We start from the raw sequence: 24274 nt of genomic DNA, 5'->3' as shown, positions 1-24274 counted from the left end.
CCAAAGTAGCCTATACACTGCAAAAACTCTGTAGAGAGCAAGGTGCAGTGGGACTTTTCTGAGCTGAGAGCTCCCTACAATCTCCAGAGGCAGAAGGGACACCGTTCTCCAGGCCAGGACAGCAGCACATTTCACAGAGCGGCTGGAAAGTCCTCCTGGCCTTCTTCCCCTCCAGGCTCTGGGGGCCTCTGGGGGAAAAGAGGGATCTGATGTCACTTTATTCTTTTTAAATTGTCAAAGAGCACACAGGTCTCCTCAGCTATGTCTTAGGTGTCTTAAATATGTCTGTAGATCTGGGTGCCAGAGAATAAAACAGGCAGCCTTTGCCTTTTAGTCCACTTCCCTTTTTCTCCTATTCACCTTGTTCCATCCACTTTCACTAAAATCCTTTGGAGTGATACAGCTGCCACCGAGGCACCTTCTCTGTGGTGCTAAGCCTCAGACTGCCAATTCCATATAGAAATCTTGAGCACAGCAGGGCAGCCAAAAATGATGCAGCCTTTACATATCTATTAATAAGCCCTATGACCGGGCTGCTACTGCTTACAGACATTAATTATACCCATTAGCTTTATTTTCTGACAATATCTCAAAGTGATATAAAAGTATCTGTATGACACACACCTTCTCCCCCTCTTCCACCCTCCTTTCTGCTCAGCCCTAAGCAAGCAATGAGGGAAAAAAATTCATGGTGCTATATAACATGAAATCTCTGCTTAGTTAGATGTATTAATAGCTCAACCAATTTTCTGATGTAATTGTATTAATTGTTCCTGTCCCAACTGAATTTCCAGGAGAAAAAGGAAGGTTCATTTAAACATTAAAGACAGAAAATGTTGTGGTTTTTGTTACAGCTTTGCACGCAGATGTGAAGCAGAGTGCTAAATATCAGCACTCTGCCTAGTTGAGGGCTGTTGTGTTAGCAGGAATCCTCACCTATTCGTACAAACTAGCATGTACCAGATGGCTCCATGGGAGTCAGGAGGCTTGAAATGGAGCAATCAGTCAGTCTGCAGATGGAATATACAGTACGTTCCCAGTTAAGTAAGGGGCTCATTTATTCAGATAGATTCTGCATATATGGATTGTGTCTCAGAGGACAAATCAGTTTCTGTCTCCAGATTTCCAGCAAATGTGTAAGCTAGGTCTGTCCTCCACCATACTTCTGCTACCAGAGTCCAGCAAAAAAGTCCCCTTACTAAAAAGGTGGAATTTTGCTCAAGCTGTGGTGAAGCAATACACTGAACACCACAGTAGGATTTTTTTTTTTAATCTTTCTAATCTGAAAAATAAAAGGTGTTCCATTTTTTTTTTCTTTTACTCATCATGGAAACATTTGGACAGAACCTTCTAATTCAGTGCTTCAATCAGCACAGACCTATATATTTATATGCTAGTTATGATTATTTATCAGTAGAAAATAAATCGATGGCTTCATGCTAATGGAGACCTGCAGCAGCAGCACCCAGTGATGCCATGCAGAGTCCCAGAAGATAGTCAGCTATGCCTGCTTTTGACGTCTGCAGTAAATGAAGCGCAGAGGAAAGACCTTAGTGGAAAGAAGCAAAAAGGATCCTGACTCTTCAACAGACAACTAGAGAAGTCCAAGCTAGATGCTTCTGACATAGGATTTGTTATTTTTATAAAAATGCAAACTAGAAACTGGCCTGAATGGGGTTAAGGACTCAAGCTATTCAACGAGATTGCAAAGCAACTTTTTTCTCAAGGATAAAGATCAAATGAGCATTCTAGCCTCATATTTTCAGTGGCCTACTGAAACTTACCTAGGCAAATAATTAAAGAGAACAATTTAAAAGCATTTTCAAAAGTCTAGGTGAAAGCTATTCATTTTTTTTGTATTGTAAGACTTTGTAGAGCTAATTCAGCAGAGGAAGCACTATGAAGAGATATTTAGGTTTAGGTGTGTTTTAACCAAAAGTCTGTGAAAACAAAACAAAAGCTCACATTCCAAACAGAAGGAAAAAAAACTCCTCCTGTGTTTTGGCTTCACAAGCAAAGTGATTAAAAACATGTAGACCTTTTTTCCCCATACCAAGTCTAAAAATAGGTCCTGAGAGTTCAGTCAAGCCATGCCCTAGATCCACCCAGCAAATTCACTTCCCACCTTGGTCCTCTTGGGTCACCAACCTGCTTCAACACACACAGCCCACTCCACTGCTTCCCAGAAGCACCAGCATCCCACTTGCAGGAGCCTTTCCAGCAGTTATTGGCCACCTCCCGAGAGGGGAAGGGATGGCTTCCAGACCCCTGGATGTTCCTTCTGCCTCCTCCACAGCCCATGCTACTGCTGCATAGTGGGGGACTGTTCACTTGACCCTATATTATCTACCAGTAGGCATAATCTTGGCTCGCTGTACCCAACACAGGCAACGTTGCCTGCGATAACGGTATAGTTTACAAACGTGAACATCACAGGGAAAGTATTGATTGATAACAACAAGCTGGAGGAGCAGGAAGAAGGAATTGTTAAGGGACTGTCTTCTATCACTTTCCAAGGATGGGAGGAACTCAATTATACCCAGCAGCCTCACCTAATGTAATTGTATTTGCTGGCTGTTTGCCTTTGAAGTACCTCTCCTGCAGTATGTCTTGGCAGTGTATTCTGCCACATCAAAAAGGGAAAGTTTTACTACCTGTGCTTTTGGAGGGCTCATTAAAAACACACCAAGTAGAGAGATAGAGCAGAAAATTGTTATCAAATCCTCTGGGGCTTTTTGTTTTGTGTTGTTTTTCTTCTCAGATCACACAGAAGCCCATGCACTTTGTGGACTCCGTTACAGGAACGTTGATCGCATGGACTGCTGTTAATTCATCACAGCTTTGCTAGGCTACTTGTCTTCATTTGCCATGAACACAAACAAATTCTACAGACGCACCGTATCAAATCTGTTCTCCTGAAAAGAAACATTCGCTGGTGAAACAAAGAGAAATGTAATGGCAATTAATAAACTAACATTTACTGCACTAATTAGCATCTCCTAGAGGGCTTGATTATGTGTTTACACCAGTTAGATACAGCACAGTATGAGAAAATACCCACATTTCATACATCAAAAGACATTTCTTTCATATTTCCTCTTCCATTCTTATACTAGCAAAGTGTGAAGACAAGAGCATGAAGGAAGGTAGAATAATTCATTACCTTGTCTCCTACTGATTTGTACATCCAACATTTTTTTTTTTTGAATAAACACAAAGTCATAAATTAGCTTGTAGCAAAATAGAATTAATTGAATGTCTTACTAGGATCATCAAACCAAGGTTTAATGTCAATTTATCTGCCTGAGATTTTGCTAATGTAGCTTCAGCTCATTAGGGTAAGAGCTGATACTGTGGATGGGACACATAGGCTCATGAAAACACAGACCAGCCTACGTTTTCCCTATTTAGGGACAAAAATCTCTCATGTATGTCATGCATAGTACATGTCATGTACATATATTTATATGCTGAGAGGGAAAAGTGTGACTTATAAAATAAATGCTTTCAAGAAGGGGATTTTATATCAAGAGTGCAGTACAAGGTTTTTAAATGCATCCTGAAGTCATATAAAGAACCCAGACTGTCCCCATTTTCCTAGGATCCTTATAGCACCGTGTTATTTCCTTTGCTCATGAACAACGTAGAAGCCACATTATTAAGCAATGGACACCAAGAGACAGTTTGGTTACATCAGCCCCTTTACCTAAAAGGTAATAGTCTGAGGCTGGAAACAGATACAGGACAACTAGGACACAGAAATCAGTACAATGGTTTTGGGAGATGTTTTGGTGACAACTATCATATTAATCTCTGTGGATACTTCATTACATCCAGAATGTTTCCTGTCAGGAGAGCTTTTGACAATAAATGCTCCAGGTAAGCAAGGTAGATGAAATCAGGCAGGAGCAGTCTTTAGGCAGCAGGTTGGTAAGGTTTCCTGAGCTGGTAGCCCAGAGAAGCAAGACTTAACAAGCACCTCAAATGCAGATCAGAGCTTAAAGCCTATCCTGAGTACTCTGTGCTCCCAGGTGTGTCCTATCCGGTAATGGCAACAGATTTTTATGGGACTGGTGAAGAAAATAAGAGAAAAAAAAAACAAAACAAAACAAAACACCACCAGGGCTTAAAAGCAGCTCACAGCTGTACCTGACTGAAAGAAAACTGACTAAAGGAAAAAAAAAAAAAAAGCTGACAAAGTGCAACCACCTCGTGTCATTAGGTGGGAGAAGGATCACACACATAACAATTCAAACAACTTAATTCCTGAGGAAGGAAGAGATGACGCAGCACAGCACTTCAGCACAGCTTCAGATGAAGTCAGTGACAGTTGCATAGGCTGATGCCAAAGGCCAAATGCAACACCTAGTATATGAACAAAGTCAGTGCACTGAGACAAACAGTCAAGAAATAAAGGGCACTCCAAATCTACAAACCTCTGATACACAACTTGCCAGCTGTGAGCGTCTCACTTTCGTCATTGCATACATATCTCATGCACTTATTCCTGTTTACTAGTGTTTTGAAAGGACTTCAGTCTGAACTAGCTGGGTTGAGAGCCACACAAGTGTATGGTCGCAGGAGGCAGTACCTCTCAATCTAGTAAAATGGGGAAAAAAGCTCCAGCAATGATGAGAAATTGAATTATGAGACCTCTCAGAAAGGATGATAGGCTGTTCAAGTCACATCTTTAACAGACTCTAAGCACAGCAACACATCAGACTGTTTACACATCTAAAAATACAGGCAACAGAATGATATAAGCGGCAATCTCCAAAGTGCACATATTCAGATCCTCTTGAACTGGCCACTCAGAAGTTTTTGATAATGCCAGTAGGCGCCTTTGAATGGTTAGCTAAGCAAACTTATTTTATTTCAGGATGAGACACTCATTACCTTTAATCACAGCTTTAGTCACAGGCTGTAGATAGAGCACTTCTCTTACCAACAACCCTAAAGGTGTGGTACCAGTGACCTTATCTTCCTCCAGGAGGAAGGCAATTGCCCCAGAAGTCTTCCAGCTTGTCACCACTTTTACTCAGCACATTAGCCCTGACAACAGACACAGACCATAAGTGTGGTAGGTCTGCCTCATCATCAATATGGGAATGAATGTCTCACCTGCACCTCCAAGCCGTGAGATCCAGCTTCTTGTGTGGGTAGGAGGAAATTGTCCCAGTCTTCATCTTGGTTAGGTCAAAGCAAGGCCTATAGGTGGTTTAAATCATGTAACATAGGGAGCTGGTGCCAAGTCAGTTCCATTGTACATGCAGACTTGACTTTTTCCGGACTGGTTTGCTATTTCTCAACAGAATTAAATCAGTTGCTACTCTTTGAACCCAAAAGACATTCATCACAGGAATGGCCTTTCTGCACCTTTCACTGGCCAGAGACCATGACCCCTGCTGCAGTAGGTGGGATTTTGGCTACTTTGAAATCTTTGAAACTTCAGCCCTAAATTTCAGAGATCTCAAAGTACAGTAAGCCAGCCACGAAAGCACCCCTGTGACTCAGCCTGTGCCACGTCGAAGTGCTGTGAGCACTTGGATACATAACATGGATGCATAAAGACATTTGCTCTCTCTTCTGTCTGGCCACCTAGTTGTTACCCCACAGCTAGCTGAACTTCCTTCCCATTTGCTAATCTGTTTGCTCGAGACACTACAGCAGCATCTTAAATGGGATATATCCAGCTGGGAACAGGGAAGGCAAATAGCTGGCAGCACCATTGCCTTTCTATAATGGTCCCAGCTTCCAGTTGTCTTCTCCCTCACCAGCCGTCTGTCCTCCTGCAAGCGCAGCTGGCTGCAGACCATCTGATATGAAGAAGACGTCTGACACCTCATGCTCTGAATAGTGTCTCTGATGTAGCCCCTATCCTTGCCAAATACCTCAGCACTAGGCTAGATAAGGGATAGTCAGGGCTCAGTTGTGTATACAACTGTATTACCCAGGACTAATACAAATATTTGGCCATATATTCAACCAGCATTTATCCACTAGCTCTAATGGATCAATGCCATTTCACATCAGTACCCCTAAACAGCAGCAAGCTGTTCACAGCACACATTCTAAAATTCTTTACAAAAGACATATTTTATTATTACCTTAATCAGCCCTTCTTTGGGCAAAAATCCACTTTCATTTAATGGAGGGAACTTAGGACTAAGAAGTCTTATAAAAAAACAGCAATAAATTAGAATCGAGAGCACTCTGAAATCCACCCCCTAAACCATATTATTCAGACTCCAAACTCTCCCACATTATATAGACTTCTCACATGCACCTGTGTGCCTTCAGAATAATATTTATGTTTGTAGTTTCCCATTCTGTGCACACAAGTAACTGCCTTCCTCTCCCAGAGAGCCGACATTCGCTTTTCTGGTGTGTGCTCCACTTCTATAGAGGAGGTCCCTCTGGCCCACAGGGTGGAGCAGTGCATAGGCTCCATGTACTTCCTCAGCAGCTGCCTTTTGCAGCTACTTCAAAAACTGGGAAGAATTACAGAATCCTGGAAATGTATCTGCTTGAAGAAAATTAACCCGTTTTCTTGCAGTGGAAATTACCCCGCTCTAGTTAATAAAAATATTGTTTATTTTTTGAGAATTTATGGTTGTTGGCAGCTTGAATGTCACTCTAGTTCCACTGCTTCCCTGTCCCTCCCTTTCATGTGATATGAAAGCAACTTTGGTTTGTTTCTCTCACTCACAGCAAAGCAGAGCTGCAATAACAGCAAATGGTCCTTGGAAATCACAGTCACATTAGGCTTCTGTTCAAATAGCTTTTAGGGCTGCGATAATAGGAGGCATTCCTAATAACTGGTGACTCAGTGAGACCCTGCACAGAAGGCCTCCAAATGACAGTACACAATTTAGAATTTAATCTAGAAACAGTGGCGGTGATGAGATTCCAGCTGGGGACCTTCTGGTCTGGAGGCCAGTCCTGTACCAAATAGTCTAAAACAACTATGTTACCCAACCAGAAGAGAGATTAATTCCCTCCCTTCCCCAAAACTTCACAACTTTTGGAATGGCGTTTGACCCGTGAAGTGGAGCGCATCTTTATTGCCACCTTGACTCTGGAGACTCACCACCCTGAACCACAGCACATTAAACCACTGATACATGGAGACCATCCAGTCACGCAGCATTAATATGAAAGTTAGTTCCTAAACACTGAATTTCAGCATACTTCAGTTCACAGGCCACCCATATCATGCTTTTGGGCTGTCCTTGGTCTGCTATAAATCTAGACTGGATGCTCACCCAGAGAGAGCAAAGACAGAGTTCGCCCCTCACTCTCCCAACGTGCTGCTTCTGCTGAAATCACACAATGTTAGTATGACCTGTGCTTAGCAGCCTGGCTCACACAAAGAAAAGGTTTCTTTTTGGAGAGGAGGAAGCCATGACCCCATTGGCAAAAGTAGTATATTTTCTTTCTTAAAACAAAGCCTACAGACTCTCAGTCTTTTCCTCCTTGATGTGCAAAGGGAGGGAAGTTCAGAACAGGCTTTTCTTTCCAAGAAGTGGCATGGTCATTGGGGGGTCACTGGAAAATGGTAAATAGCCAGGGACAAGCACTGTGCTTGGAAAGGGAGAGGATAGATAAGGGTCTCCTGGATATGGGCACACCCTCCTATGCCCCTGCTTAATGTCCCTCTGACATGCCCTGGTAGCATCCAGGAAGAACGGCAGGAAAAATCTCACACACGGAGCAGGCAAAAGACAATTCCACCTCAGAAAAGCACGTTGAAAGTAGAAGTGATTGCACTCAAATAGTTGGGACCCATTTAGTGCAAAAATCACTATGGACAATAAACTTCAAAAAGCGAGGACACCACTGACTGGTGGGCACTCAGAACAAATATCAGTGGTTTGGAATTGTTGGGTTTTTGTGGTTTTTGGTTTTTTTGTTTGTTTGTTTGTTTTTGGGGTTTGGTTTTTTGGTTTTTTTTTAACTATCTGTGGTCTTCCAATGGAGCCTAATATTTGCTAACATGGTATAATTTGAGTTATCCACAGATAGTTCAAAAATACAAAGAGTTCATTGCCCAGATATCTCTATTTAAAATAGATTTGCTTTTGTTCATCAGTGTAATGCACATGGCTGAGAAATGGCAAGGTGCCAAAATGAAACTGCTCCTAATTTTCAGAGGAGGCCACCGGCTAATTACACAGACTGCAGGTGTGAAGAGAGAAGCTCAAAGTAATCAATAGTAGTAATTAATCTGCTAGACTGGAGCTAAAGAGCTAACAGCTGGACATCAGAAATGGACACATGCAACAAGATCAGCAATAATTACCTCTTTAAATATTGAATTTCCATAGCAACAATTAAGCATATAAATAAAGGCTTGAAATCAAGGCTCCAAGGCATGATGCTGAATTGCAAACACAACATTCTCCAAATCAACCCCTTTAATAAAACAGTAACAATATGCTTGGGCTGGGTCAGCTGGTCTCTGGTGCTCACAGAAGCTCAGCTTCTGCTGCCTCCAGATTTTTTGGCTCTTCCTTCTTGGCTGCTTCCAAACCCACAGGTTCTGCTGTAACTTCTCTTTATTCAGCTACCATCTAAAGAGACTTGTGCAACACATGCCCACAACTCACCCCTTTCTCTTGTAAGTCTGTCCACCTCACAGCTTTGGCTTTTCCATCCTCTGGAGATGGCTTCCCTTCAAAACACTCTGCTGAGGCACCATTTCGATCAGCCTAGCAGTGCCATCTTGACTGGGCAACATCAGAGCACTAGCTGGTAGATGACCTCACTGCAGCTCTGCCATGCTGTCAGACAGAACTAATGCCAAAGTGACAGCTCTAATGGGAGAAGCTTCACTCGGCGGCAGGATGCCTAATGAAGTACTGCCACTGGCTCTCCTGGAAGCACCCAGAGACCTCTCCTCCTGTCTCACAGCATGGGCACACAGCAGTGTTGCATTCCCCCAGCACCTTTGTGCGGTCAGCAGCACCTGCAAAAAATGGATTTCCCTCTTGGCTTAATGGCACAGCATCATCACAAGAGCACTCTCTTCCATGAGACTGGAGATGTCAGGAAGCCTTCATTAAGCTCAGATTAATCTCAATAAATGTTACTTTCTGATGTATACTAGCTAAAACTTGCCTTTGTTTATCTCAGTTGAGATATCGAGGCCATATTCTCCCTGCTCCAGAAAATTCAGACCAATGGGAGAGGCACAAATCTGATGTTTGTTGTGTTCTCATGTGTCTGCAGAGCCAGAGAGGACTCCATGGAATCTGACCTCTGTAGGCTGTACTTTACCAGACAGCAACCACAGACCACATTACTGCACAGTATGAAAGAGTTTTAGCAACTGAAGCAGCCAAGGCCAGGCTGCCTCCAGCTCCACCCTGCTTGTAAGTTTACTGCATGGATGAGGTGCCTTCTCCTACCCAAGAGTTAAATACAGTCTTTCCAAAATATTTGACAGGCCACATAACTCACATTCAGCAACTATGAGTAGAGGCTATATAGAATCATAGAATCACATTGGTTGGAAAAGAACTTTAAGATTGAATCCAATAATTAACCTAACACTGTCAAGTCCATCTCTAAACCATGCCCCAAGAACCTCATCTACATGCCTTTTAAACACCTCCAGGGATGGTGATTCCACCACTTCCCTGGGCAGCCTGTTCCAATGCCTGACAACTCTTTCAGCGAATAATTTTTTCTTAATCACCCATCTAAACCTCCCCTGGTGCAACTTGAGGCCACTTCCTCTTATCTTATCACTTGCTACTTGGGAGAAGAGACCAACACCCTCCATACTGCAACCTCCGTTCAGGTAGTTGTAGGGTGTGATGAAGTCTCCCCTCAGCCTCCTTTTCTCCAGGTTAAACAGCCCCAGCTCCCTCAGCTGCTCCTCACAAGACTTCTGCTCCAGATCCCTCACCAGCTTTATTGCACTTCTCTGAACTTGTTCCAGTACCTCACTGTCTGATGATAAGGGGCCAGAAACTGAACACAGGATTCAATGTGGGGCCTCACCAGCACTGAGTACGGTGGCACAATCACTTCTCTAGTCCTGTTGGCCCTACTATTCCTGACACAAGCCAGGGTGCTGTTGGCCTTTTTGGCCACCTGGGCACACTGCTGGCTCATGTTCAGCTGCTGTTGACCAACACCCTGAAGTCCTTTTCCTCCAGACAGCTTTCCAGCCACGCTTACCCCAGCCTGTAGCACTGCCTGGGGTTGTTATGACCCAAGTACAGGACCCGGCACTTGGCCTTGTTGAACCTCATCCAACTGGCCTCAGCCCAACAATCCAGCCAGTCCAGATCTCTCTGTATGGCCTTCCTATCCTCCAGCAGGTCAACAGTCCCACCCAACTTGGTGTTGTCTGCAAATTAACTAAGTGTGCACTCAATCCCCTCATCCAGATCACTGATAAAGAGATTAAACAGAACTGGCCTCTATACTGAGCCCTGGGGAACACCACTTGTGACCAACCATCAACTGGATTCAACTCTATTTACCACAAATCTTCGGGCCCAGCCATCCAGGCAGTTCTTTATCCATTGCAGAGTACTCCCATCCAGGCCATGAGCTGCCAGCTTCTCCAGGAGAATGCTGTGAGATACTGTGTCAAAGGCCTTACTGAAGTCTAGGTAGACAATATCCACAGCCTTTCCCTCATCCCCTAAGCAAGTCACTGTGTCATAGAAGGGGATGAATGAAACACCATCAGAAGTGTTATCATCCCTACATCTGCTTTAGCAGGGAAAACTAAATAAGACCTACAGAAATCCAAAGAAAAAAAAGAAATCCTAAATGACATACTTCATTTTGATCCCTGCATTTCCAGAATCAAACCTGGAGCTAGATGAAAACCTGAGGAACTGTGTTTAGAGGTTTTTCTAAAGTTTTCTGCATTTTAAACATTTATTTCTCCAGCCATTTATCATCTCACAGTTTTCCTGTTTTCTGGGATTTTTTTTTTCCCTAAAATAACTAGAAGGGACCCATTTCTGTAACCTAATACTGGCTGCAGTTAGACAACTCAGCTGAGGAAAAGAAACCCCTCAAATTTCCCATTGGCTTCAGTGAAACTTTATAAAGGTCCACATTAACTGCTTTTAAGGTAGGATGGGGACCTATATTTTTTGCCTCAGAAGAAGGTGGCATTTCGTAATTACCCTCAAGTATTGATTCCCCCAACCACACCAGCAATATTTCTGAATCTCCATGGTCTGTAAATATTTCTACATAGTGTATTTCAAACTCTTCTGTAGTATTGATTTGCGATGTACCTGCTACACTATGATATTTTATAGTACAAAGCTTTTGCAGCTTTGGCACTGATGGTCCTTTCTGCATTTCTAACAAGCATGCAGCAGGTCAACTCTCTGTGGAGACTCATTGCCAGATATTACCAACACACCTAGGCTAAGCTGATTTTAAAAATAAAGTGATATGTTTGACTGAGTGTTGCATTTGACTTTATATCAGGCATATACAAACTATTAGCTCAGCCCAGCCACTAGCTCAAAACCAGTAGGACAAGGCTCACCTGCTTGTCTCCCACTTTCTTCTCTGTGGAAGAAGCAGCTCAGCCCTCCATAGGTGACACACATGCCACTGCCATTGAGAAATGTTTGGGAGAAGTAGAAACTGGAAGAAAGTTTCTTCCCAAACTCCTCTCTGAGCAGCACCTATGACCCCATCTGTGCTGGTGTCTTGGCAGTTAGGTGCTGAGGACCAACATCTGGGAACAGCAGAAGAGCCTGGCCAAGAATAGAACAGACAGACAGCAAATGCAGCCCAAATGGAAAAAATCAGCAAGTCTGGCCTTCCAGTGCCTCATACCTTATATCTTCCAAAAAACTATGGATATATGTGGTATGAAATGCTGCCATTCTGGTTCAGGGATTGAAAACAAGAAGCTCACAGGGAGGTCAGTGCTATGAGGCTGAAGAGCAGGATTTTTTCTTAGCTCTACTACAGTTTTCCTACAAGACTTCAGATTAATCACTTGCACCTTTCTGTACCTACTTGTCACTACATTGGAAAGACATATGAAGAAATGATGTCATCTTTTTTACCTGTGTCTCCTAGTTGGTTTCCACAAGAGGGGATCTCTTTCTTGAGGAGATTTGTCTAGGTTAGGCAGAAAAGTCAAGATTAGCCTTTCCTCCTCCAAAAAGTGGCAGATTACATACAAAGGGGCCAGGATCTGTGTTAAGGTCCCTCTCTATCACCATATGGCCATAACAACTGTGCTCACTAAGTCAGGCACGCAGGTTGCCCAGCTGTGAGAGGATTCAGAAAACACAGTACTTGACCCCAGCCCATCATCGGAGTCTCTTTCCCAATGGCTGTTCTTGTGCCACTTTGCATACAGACAAGACTGGAAAAAGCCTATGAAAAACCTTCTGTCCCTCCATCATTCAGGATATATCAGGAATCCCTATCTGCGACTGGAGCAAAACAGGGAGGCAGAGAGAAAGAAGGGTCCTGTTATCTCAAGGCACAAACATAATAATGGCAGCAATTCACTCTGCCCAACTCTGGGATGTAACTTTAAGTGCCAACACAGAAGGAGGTAAGTCATGCTAGGCTGCCCATATATTGAGAGAGGAAGGACCCCTCTGAATTTGTACTCAGACGGCTACATTAAACTTCCATTTTTCTTCTCCTACCTGGTGCACTAAGACTCCTGAAATGTATATTACACATGGTTCAGAGGTAGATAGGTTTTAAGTTAACATTAACATATGCTTAAAGGTGGTCTTCAACTGTATTTTGATGGAGCAGCAATTATTAAAATACAGGGTGGAAAAATAACAGTTTTTAATATTATAACAGCTGGAAAACAAGCTAGGGATGGGAAAGGGATCCTTTGGTCTCTTTTCTATGTAACCATATTTTGGGGAAGAAACCGCAATAAACTATCAGGTCAGTGTCAGTTCATCAGAAAAAATGCCAAGCCTGCCTTTCTCAGGATATTTTGAGCTCAGTCACACTGGAAATACACAAGAACAAGAAGTCTCATGACATTTCTGCCAGTTCATGTCTGGATTACATTATCATTTGAGAAACAGACTGAACCCCTACCAGAATGAGGAGTCATTTCCATGAAGAGCTGTGAAACAGAGCCAAAGCTTTGAGTGGATTCAGGCGGGAGAAAACACGGCACAGCCCCAGGACCTCAGATCACCCTGCAGCAAGCAGGAGAGCCCCTCTGCAACCTGCTGCTGGGACAGCCAGGTGTCTGTTTTTAGTGCTGAATTAGGAGTTTAGAAACTTAACTTCAAATACATGTCTCTCTAAAAAAAAAAACCAAAACCAAACACAAAATAACAACCACTTGGTCTCTCCGAGTTCACATCTCCCTATGAAGGGTACTGACTCAGGCTCACAGCAGCCTCAACCCTCACTGTTGACAGAAAAGCTCTCCCATACCACTGCCGCTCCAGATTGCACCTAGGAGGACCTCCTCTTTTCCCTTTACCAGAGCAAGAGCCTAGAGGCATTAACCTTTCTGGGCAAAAGGTAACCTCTACAAATACTTCTTATGCAATATGAAAGAGACTGCAAATCCCCCAGCCAGTACAAGCTTGCACACAACTCTGCAGATCAAATTGACTTGGGTCAGGCCCTTATACACCACGTATAGGTATATGTGTGTTTATGGGCACCATAAACAACTTTGCAATTATTGTTTCATTATAAAATAGCTGTTCAGAGAAGCATATCTTTTAAAAAAAAAAAAAAAAAAAAAAGTCAAGCTTAAAAAGTCCTTCTCTTCGTGTTTTCTCCTGGCCAGATTATGGTTTGCCACAGTATAGTTGACTTGTTCATTCATTTTGTGCTTTCCACATATCTTTTTATTTTCTCCTCCCACAGCACTGAAGATCACCCCACACAAAGACATGAGATTTGCATGTACGCTTGGTCCTCTGTCACTGGTGAACCCTTACAAGTGCATCCTCTAGCAGGGTTCATGTCTTCTCCGGGCTGGCAGGCACACGGTAAATCCCAAATCAGGTTGACCAGCTGCAGGTAGTATACTCAGACACGAAGTGGATGAGAAACCATGGCGTTGTGCACAAACAAGCAAAGACCATGCCTGATAGCGGGGGAGACAGAAGTTGACTGCATAAAAATCTCACATCTGTTTGCCTAGCAAGTGCTACCCATATGAAATAGTATTGACTAGACAGAAAATTTTGCTAGGTGCTTTTGAAGGCATTTCCAACCCAAAGAAGCCACCAAAATGATCCTAGAAATCGCTAAGTATTCTTACGTTTATTGCATTGAAAATTTCCCCTGCTTATCCTCCAACCTCAAACAGACCCTGAGTACCTCTTCCTTCACATTTGTGACCAAGCACAAGTGATTCATCCTTTCGTGCACACCACATATAGCCATTCATTTCCAGAATAAATGCTTGCAACAGGACATCCATGGGATATATGTATCTTGGGTAGAATAAGTACTGAAGTTCATAATCCTGCATGCCGTCATAAGCCACTCACATAATGACTTTGTGGGAGGATATTCATTTTATCAGACCAGCTATACAAACAGAAGTAACATTACACAGGCATCCATCTCCTTGGATGTTGGTGCATTAGAAAAGCACTGTCACAGAGAGCTGCTGTTGAGTGAGTGTTACAGTAAAAACATGTATCAGTGTGACACGTCGCAGCCTCTAGATATCGAAGGAGACATTTCAATAAGGCCACATGTCTAGTGCCAGCAGACAGGGAACTCCTTGCAACCCTTGGAAATGACCCAAGACAGCCATTTCAGGGAGACTGACATGATATGATTATGCCCTGACCTGAAGAACAGCTTCACAGCTAAATGCACCTCCCAGCTCACAAGGGCTGAGAATTGAACTGATTTCTGTTTCCATGTATCTTCAGCTAATGTCATTGCATAGGAGTGGAGATATTTCCACTGAAAAGTGTTTGGTCGAGTCTTTTTCAGACTCAGTGACTTGTAAAGCACTTGGACTACCATACTTGGAGATTAGAAATACCCAAGAGAGGCAGAGGAATCATCTACTGTGACTGTGCAAATATCTGGCCTATATAAACCCAAGTTCTCATTGCTGGTTTCATTGTCATCCTTCCAAGTGCTAATACATCTTCTGAGACTCAAACTGTAAAATACCCTGAGTGTGAAACATTTCTTACTTTGGTCTTACAGAGCATCTAGTGCCACAAAGCCCGAGCCCCTGTGCTACCAAAACACAACTAACATCTTGAATGCTGCTGTTGGATACATGATTTATTGCTGTTGTTCCCGTTCAGGCTGACGCAGAGGACACCCAGTTTAAAACAAGATGACAGCTCTAAAGACTCTCCAGATCCATAAACTGACACCCTGCGCTGCCTTGCACAGCCCCATTCTTGCTTAGCAAGATGCAATGCAAGGGCAGAGCCTCTCCATCCCACCACCTACCCCTCACGTACCTGTTCTTGACTACTTTCCCTTCCCTTCCCACAGGTATTTGGTATTTAGCAAAACTTCCTGTGTACAATGCTTGTCATGCTGTTCACACAGGAAATCAAAAGTGTTTATTTTTGCAACAGGCAAATTGTGGGCTAATTTATACAGATGTATTTATTCAGTGACTCATTAACAGTAAGTATCAGGAACCTAATTTACTGCAATATCAGCCCACAGATTGTGGCAAATTGTTTTACACAGAGAAGCAGCACCCGGGTCTGTCAGAACTGACTTTTAAAGTTGAGGTTTATTTTTAGCATCCATTTCACTGCCAGCTTTTTCCAACAGGATGGATTCTGTCAGTATTCTCAGCCAATGTTTAGCTACCTATCTTCAAGTCTCTTTTATTTCTATTAGTATCATTACTTCTTATTCTATGACAATGTGTATATATATATATATATATATATATATAGATGACAAAACATAAGTGTTCCTGAGGATGAAATAGGAAAAGAGGTAGGGTTCAAGTGCTTTAAAAGGCACATCAATAAAATGATATCAATATAATTGATAAAACCATAAAAAGATTGCTGGGGTGGTATAAGGAAAGGAAATTTTTAGCTCGATTTGAAATAGCTTTTAAAATTTAGATTTACTTTGCCTAGTAAACAAATGTAAGCCAACCTTTTCTTCAGTTGCAATTTGAAAACTTTTTATTTAAGGCACTTGTAATGAAAGAACATAAGTAGTAAGGACCAACACACAGACACCTTACAAAAACAGACCATTCTCCTTGCTTGCAACAGTCTAGTGGCCAGACTATTCACCCTAGAGGCAAAAGAGTTTTTTTCTTCCCTCCACCTGATTCAAATAAATTAAACCATGGTCTTTAACCATCAGGAGAAAGTTATAACTATCAGGTAGGCTGCAGGGTATCCTGAGAAAGAGTTTTTCTTTCAATCTCTCCTATTGGAGCTGTTCTACTTCTCAATGAATATGTACAGATTCATTAAGAGACAGAAAGAGACTAATTAGTACGCTTAGCTAGGAAGGCTGGATACACAGTCCCAGTCCCTGCTCTAGTGAATATCTCATTATCTATACAAAGAGGAACCAGGGGCAAAAGTTATAAACTTCCCCCTTTCCAAGCCAGAGCATCCTACAGCTTGGCAGGCAGGGAAGAAGGTCTCATGTGCCCAGCCACATCATGGTTGAATGCCCTGAGAATCAGAGCTGACATTAAAAGGCAACTCATAATGATCAATCTAACCCAGAAAACTCTTCCCCCATCTCCATCCTTAGGTATTTAAGGGGGCCAAAAGAAGAAAGGAAAAAAAAAAGTCCCATTATGATTTCAAGGCACACATTCAGAAATCAAAGTCCCTAAAACCAGCTCTGCCTCCCCAAAGCCTCAGACCACAAGTCCCCTTCCTTACTACTCCAGATAAACCACCGTTAGCTTGGGCTGATCCTCCCAGAGCTTTAAAATATAGAAGAATGTGTATGTTTTGAGTGCTGAGTTTTTCCTCTCACCATGTCTTTCTCAGATTGACACATGCAAGCTTTAGTATAAGCATTCATTTATTGCTTGCATTCAAATTTATACACAGCCCACAGAAGATTAATACATGTCCGTGAAGACACTTATATCAGTCAGATCAAAATTAATCAAACTAGTCAAGTAAGTAGGTGGCTGTCCTACATCTTTTTATTCTAACCTTATCTTATCACACATTATAATACCCTGAACATGTTTTAATGTATTTTGTATGTGTTGTGAAATGCTTTTGTGGTCTCTTGCCACTGCACCCTGGTGGAAAACGCCCCCTGGTTAGAAGTGTTTGAATAAATTACTAAATCCAGCACAACAGAAAAAAGCCAGTACAGAAACTGGGGAGGAGGAGAAATCAGTGTGAGGAGAGAATATATTCTTAGACACAAACTGCATTGCATAGTGCTTTGTTCAATAGATCATATTTTCCTTTAGCACTGAGCAAAGAGGCTTTTTGCAGATTAGAACATTTTGAGCATCTGATGGAAGGCAGGAAAATTTTATTTATAAACAGAACCACAAAAAAAAACTATAGGCACTAGCATGTGTAGTCACTTTTGATTTATGTTTCCAAGTGTCAGCCTAAGAATATGAATTATTTCTTTACAGATCATGCAGTTCATCACCCAGACCAGGTCAATGAGAGTAAGAGCACCTGAACTACCTTTATATGTCCTCGAAACTAGTTGCATGTGTGACTTTTTTTTTTGAGAACAGATATATTTTATTTCTAAAGAGATTTTAAATCATGGGGAAAAAAAATCATTTCCTCTAATGCTGCTTTTTCCTCTCCCTTGAAGGTATAACAGTTCTCCACCTGCTAACACTCACAGACCAATAACTTATATTTTTGGCAATTATTTATATGCTCAATAGATCCATCCACACCTGCTTTCCCCTTAATTAGTTGGCTATCCAAAGGCTGCAGACTGGCTGCTGCCAGCTTCCTGTACTAATAGGAAGATCATTGAGGGCTGATATAAAAAAGCACTAAAAAAAACCCTAAATACATAGAACGCATGTAGAAACACTAACATTAACACAAAAAGGAAAAAATTAACCAAAACTGAGGGGGTCTTGCATTGTTGAGGAGGGTTGGTTGTTGGTTTTTCTGTATTTTTTAAGTAAAATCTGAGAAACATTTAAGCCTGTAAAGGTCTGTAGTATGATAAATAAGCAGTGCAGGGCCCTGATTCGGTACTGTTACACCACTTTCAAGAAGTTTTGGATCACTGTGGAGGAGATGAAATCTTTAGCCTCCTCCCACTACACATCTTGTAAAGAGAGCTATTGTGGTAGTAGGAGTCAAACTATTATTAGATTAGCTATTAGCCAGAGAGAGGAAAATGCTTGAGAGAGATTTACTTTCCACAGTGCTATCAGCTGAGTTGCTAGAATAGTAGGCGTTTGAAGACTAAAATGACAGGAACATTGTAAGCACCTAAACAGGCAGGGAATGGTTTTTTTAAGAAAGCATTTGGGTCTTGTTTTTCCAGGTTAGTAACATGGGGGTAGCGTTTACTGCATTTAGTCCGCATCCATCCGTGCAAAAAAAGTTAGCCTCTCATCCCCAGATAAGGATTGTGTTGTGGCAACAGCCTGCTGCACCTCACACCCAATCCCTTTCAGAGGAGGGGTTTAGCTTTGAACAAAGGCTGAAAATTGCAGAGAGGACAGTGGCTTTCTCCAGTGGTCTACTGGTTTTAGGTTCTTGCCTTAACACATAGGGTACAGCATCCAGCACAAGGACATCCACATCCATCTTATACCCTCCGAAGAGAGCCATAATTACAAAGTCCAAAAGGTCTGAGCAGAGGTAGGATAGAAGTTTTATTTGTAGAAGAGCAGCTCCAATAAAGCAAGTTTTACTATTTCCGAGGCTCAAAGAAAAAAATTGCCTTGTGGTGTATGTTGGGACAGAAGGAAGACTGTGTAATTAAATACTAAGGATGATATAGAACAAGTAGGATAGTAAGAATTAATTACTCATCTGAGGGTGTGCTTTGACCCACTATTCTGCAGTCACACCTATTTTACTATTATGTTTCAATAACCCACTTTGTTCTGCTCCAAGGCTCAGACCTATGATATTACATTAGATGAATTTCCCACATTGTTCTTTTCTGTTTGGGAAGTGGTATAATTATAGCGACTGATTTGGAGAGCAATAGTTTGAAAACGTTGCCTGAGGCATACCAAAGTCCCATGACTTGTTAATAAGTCGCTTCTCTCCCAGGGGCTTTTTTTAGCTGTTTCTTGAAATAACATTAGCACTTCATTGCGATGTTTTCTTAATAATGTGGGTATGCTGAAAAAGAAGGATAAGAGGAGACATTTGGGTGTATCTGTCATAGTGGACAGCCAGTTAAGCTCTCACACAGACTGTGAAGCCTTTTTGGTTGACAGGTTGAGTCTTCAAAGAGGTCTGAAACCTTTGCCGACTCAGACCACCTGCAAATGCACCATGCCTCAAAAGGGCCCATTTGTCATCCAAAGTCAGGGTCTTTTGAGAAAAGGTAACTCAAAATGCCTCTGCCCAACACACAGTCTGGGGCTTCAGCTTCCCAGCTCCAGCCCTACACCTTGGAGAAGGCTGTGCCAGCATTGCTGTCACGAGTTCACCACAACCCTTGCCTGTCTGAGGGTTGCCCAGGACAACCTCCAAGCAAAGGCATCCAGGACAGTTCAGACCCCTCTTGCCTGCCAGAAAGGTGTTTAACACCCCTTGCACCCATCTGCAAGTGCTTCTAGCTCGCTCCAGGTTTGAACTCCAAGTTTGGAGGGTACGTGCTCGGACCTGGAGCCCCAGCTCTTCAACATGTGCTGAGGCACCACAGGGGCCAGGACTTAGCTCTGGGTCAGCTTCAGAAACCCAGACACAGCGGAGCTTAATATACAGCTTCTGAGGTATTGGTGTTCTGAGGGGTTTGGGAATGGAAATGCATCAGCCTGCTGTTTGCAAGCTTCAAGCTATTACAGCCACCACAGGGAAAGCACTGAAGACTTGGAGAGGTAGACCACAGGTTTGAATTCCCTTTCTTTTCTACTAGCCCACAGATATTTCAAAACATGACTATAGTTTCCATTCCATGGTAACAAAATTGGGTTTGTTACACAAAGAAGAACACAACCACTTAATCGTAAGACACCTTATTTCCTCATTGGTTATATATATATATATATATACACAAATATATAAAAAGCAAAAACCTATGTTAACTTCAGCTTCTCAAGTCATCACTATTTACAAGACCACCACCACCCACATTTCTATTACTATTGAATAAACCTATGAAATTCACTGATGAATATCTTTGTTATCAGAAAGTCTGTGCTGCCCAGTAATATGTACTACTCTGGATAAGCAATCCTCTGGAAATAAGAAAATTCATCTGTACAACTGCTCCCTTACCTCACTTCTCCCATAACACAGTTTGTGGACACAAGGAAAGGGGCATGACCACAGATAACCATCATGGGACAGCATCTGAAACCTTCCTTCTGCTAATGCTAACTGCATCATAGGTGTGCTGTACCAAATGGAAGCTGTGCACACCTACCCCACGCCCAGCTACATAGCCTACAACAGCACCTCAACCCAGCGCTAAGCCTGTAAGTCAACATTTTCCTATGCCTTCCTGCCATTAAATCCCTGTTTCTAGATATCTGTCTACTTGCTGCAGCTCAGTGCTGAAGTGAAATTCCCAAATTCCCCCTGGCACATAGGTGCTGTTTTTCTTTATGCATGCATATACACACACAGGTATGTGCATTCAGCTTCTCTTCACACTCACCCTGAATTTTTTTCCTATTATCCTCCAAACTCTGCCAAACTCTAGCTAATCCTCCCACCATTCTGTACTGCTCCAGCTAATACAGTGACTGCAGCTGGAGTGGTTGCAGATAATTCCCAGTGAGCACTGCCAGCTCCAGAGGGGGAGAGTTAATGTTTTATTGGCATGTACCTTGATTCTGTATTTCCTAGATTTGAATTTTCCACTTGGAAAGGTCTCTGTTACAACTGGGTCATCTTAACTCTGCATTAATAAGGATTTTTTTATTTTTCATAACCCTCGGAGCTTTTTTGTGGTAAGGTAGCTGTAATTACTTTCAAAGACTTTCAGACTCTTTAGCATCTCATGTTGCATATCATCTCTAGAATCAAACTGAGATTTGTATAAAAAATTACAAATCGCAAATACTGAATGCAGAAAGCTATAAGTGTCATATGACCAATGAAGACATCTACTTACAAAAGAGCACATCTCTGCAGCATCACTGAGTGAGAAATCCCTGTACTAGGTGTGGGAGAAGAGGCTCAGACAACAGAACAGTGCCAGGAGCTTTCTGATGTTTTCAGGCAAACATTCAATTTCTAGAAAATGTACTCCAGTCACTTAAAGAAAGCATGATGACTGTGCAGCACCACCACACCCCAAGGTTTGTGGGATGAGCATCGCCCCCATTTTCTGCCTTTGTGGGCAGCCCCACTGATGCAGCCCAGTGGAAGAAATTGGTGACCTCCTCATCATCAGCTAAGCAGCACCCCCCGCCCAGAGCAGCTGGGCAGGGTGGACATCCCAAATACCACAGACCTCCCTGGGCCCTGGCACACAGCCAGCTGCAGGAGCCGCTGCAAGGGAAGCAAATCAGAACCTGCAGGAGCTGCTCAGTGTTGTGCAAGCCCTACCAGACCAGCAGAGCTGGCACTTCATCCTCTCAGCCTAAGGACAAGCCAGGCAAACACATGTCACCATCTAGAATAAACTTCTTCAAGGCCTGACTGACCACCCCCTTCAATCCTACATCCAACCCTTTGTGCCCACAGGGAGGCTTCTTCAACCTTATGTCAAACCAGAGCATTATGACTTTTTTTCTGGTGGTTTGGCACAATCCCAGGATTCTCCCTTGATCCTCAAAGCCTTGTATAAATGTAAACTTCACACTGAGACTGAAAAGAGGGTAAACCAGGTTCTGCAGCTTTTCCTTTTCATCATCGCTCAGCTGTCAATCATTACACAGCAGGCAAAGCAAGAGCCCACATGGCCCCATGGTCGCTACAGAGATGAGTGGTCAGTGCCAGATCCCCTAGATGACCCTGTAACCAGGTACCTGCCCTCATAGAGGTAACAACCCTGCTAGGGGTCTTGCAGCACACTATCAGCACCAGTGGGTACCAGCAATGTAAGAGGTGGTGAGATCCCCTCCTCCAACATCCACGACTGCTCTTTTCCTCACTTTTCTGCAAACCGACCAGCTCTTCTGCCACACAGCAAAGGTTTCCTCCCACATACCCTGGGTGAGTGTCCTCCCACCCAATGCCTAGAAGAAAGTCTAATCTAATGTGACAGCAACTTGAATGAGCCCAGAACATTTCACCTCAATATACGGCAACCTCACCAGCACTATTATACATGAAGCACACACATGCACATATGGTCACTCACAGGTGACTACTCCTGGGATGGCTTAAAAGCAATCATAGGTTCGAGACAGGTGTATTATATGTTAAAGCTTGGAGTTTTCCTTTATCATCACTTAAGAACACAACAGCCTTCATGAGACTGGAGACTAATTGATGTGGGCAGAGCAGTTTATACTGACCTTGATCAGAGTTCGCTCATTCAGCAGTATGGGAGATGTCAAAATTCAGCCAAGCAGCCATTTCTTCAGGATGACCCAGTTGTTGTTTCAGTGACAACCACTGCATAATATACTACTTTTCTCTCACTCCCTGCCTCTCCCCCTCCCCAATGTCACTGGAAAAAAAAAATTTAAAGAAAAAAAAAACAAAAAATCCTTTATCTATTAAATAAAAGAACTGATAGATTTGACTCACACTTTTGAATAAACAGGCCTGAGCCAGGGTTATTTCTCAGGAAAATACTCCCATGTCCTTTATGTCCTACCCTATCCTGCTGCAGTACTACTTGAATTCAATTCCTCAACTAAAGTGTCTGGTTTCTGCATTCCATACAGAAGTTTTTAAGTAGAGACTCTTTATCTATTCCTACAGCTGCTTCTTACAATTACATTAGCTATCTATTTATTTTCCTGCTTGGAAAAAAAATAGTCAAACCAATAAACTCACCATTATGTCTCTTAAAGTATATATGCACTATTCTATAAAGCTCTGCAAATTCTACAGAGCTTCATCCCCTTTTTCTTTTAATAAGGCTCATTTTACAGGGCACCAATATTCCCAGAGAAATGCTGCTGCCTTCTCTTACCGCACCAGAAAACGCATTTCAAACATAAACAAGCTAGCAGCAACCATATCTTTGTTTGGCAAATGAAGTAGTCTCATCACTTAGTCCTGTTCATAGCAACACACAAAGGAGTACTCTGTAGCCAGGGGTAATAGCTGATCCCATAATCTGGCACTAACACTTAGAAAGATTAATTACCCTATTAAGATCTTAGACACTACTAAGAAAATCTTTGTATAAACCTTTTAACTCACAACAAATGCAGCATATTTGGTGCCATCAGTTTGTTGCACAATAAAGGTTCTCACCCTCCCACACTTGTTCAGTTTTGTCTCTGTCTCCCATACTATATAAACACATGCACACGTGCTCTCACACACAGAATTTTTTTGCTTTTGCCTTTTTTTTTTTCTGTTTTTCCAATACAAAGGAATAAAGTACAAGCGTGTTTGGAGCAGATAAAGTAAAAATTCCTTCTGTCCCCAGATTGGCTGCCTCAGAGATTAAGCAGCAAGAGCAGACGCTCTCTGATTCAAAGGCTGCTGCTGTGTCAGAAACCGGAGGCACCTAAGCAGATTCAGGTTGTAATCCCTACGCAAATTATACATCCAAAAATATGAGGAGGTGTTAAATTATTAAAGTGTGTTATCAAAGACACCTTCTAAAGTACATTGTTACTGATTAGCAGCATCAGATGCCAATGCAAAATAGCTCGTCACCTTGGCACGGCCTCCCTCTTCCACGCTATCTCACTCTCTCACTCTGTCCTTCTCTGCCATGTCGTCACCAGCAAGAAAAGCCGCAGCAGTGTGAACAGACCTAGATAAAGCAAATGCAAGTCACCCAGCAATGTTTAAGATCAGCACTATTGCCCCGGCTATCCATAAGGCGATTGCATGTGATTAAAGTCTGGCACAAGAGAGAAATGTGCGCTCGGGGCACAGCCTGTGGGGAAGCAGCCAGTGGCTGTTTTCTGCTAGGAAGCAAGTGGGAGGATGCAGGGAATAACACTTTACCTGCATCCCACTTCCCTTGTTTGCACCTGGGGACTAAACATTAGACTTTCCACTCAGGAAACACTTGGGCTCCA

This window comes from Streptopelia decaocto (assembly GCF_964273445.1).
Source record: "Streptopelia decaocto genome assembly, chromosome: 2".
Taxonomy (NCBI): domain Eukaryota; kingdom Metazoa; phylum Chordata; class Aves; order Columbiformes; family Columbidae; genus Streptopelia; species Streptopelia decaocto.
Note: the sequence above shows the minus strand (reverse complement) of the source record.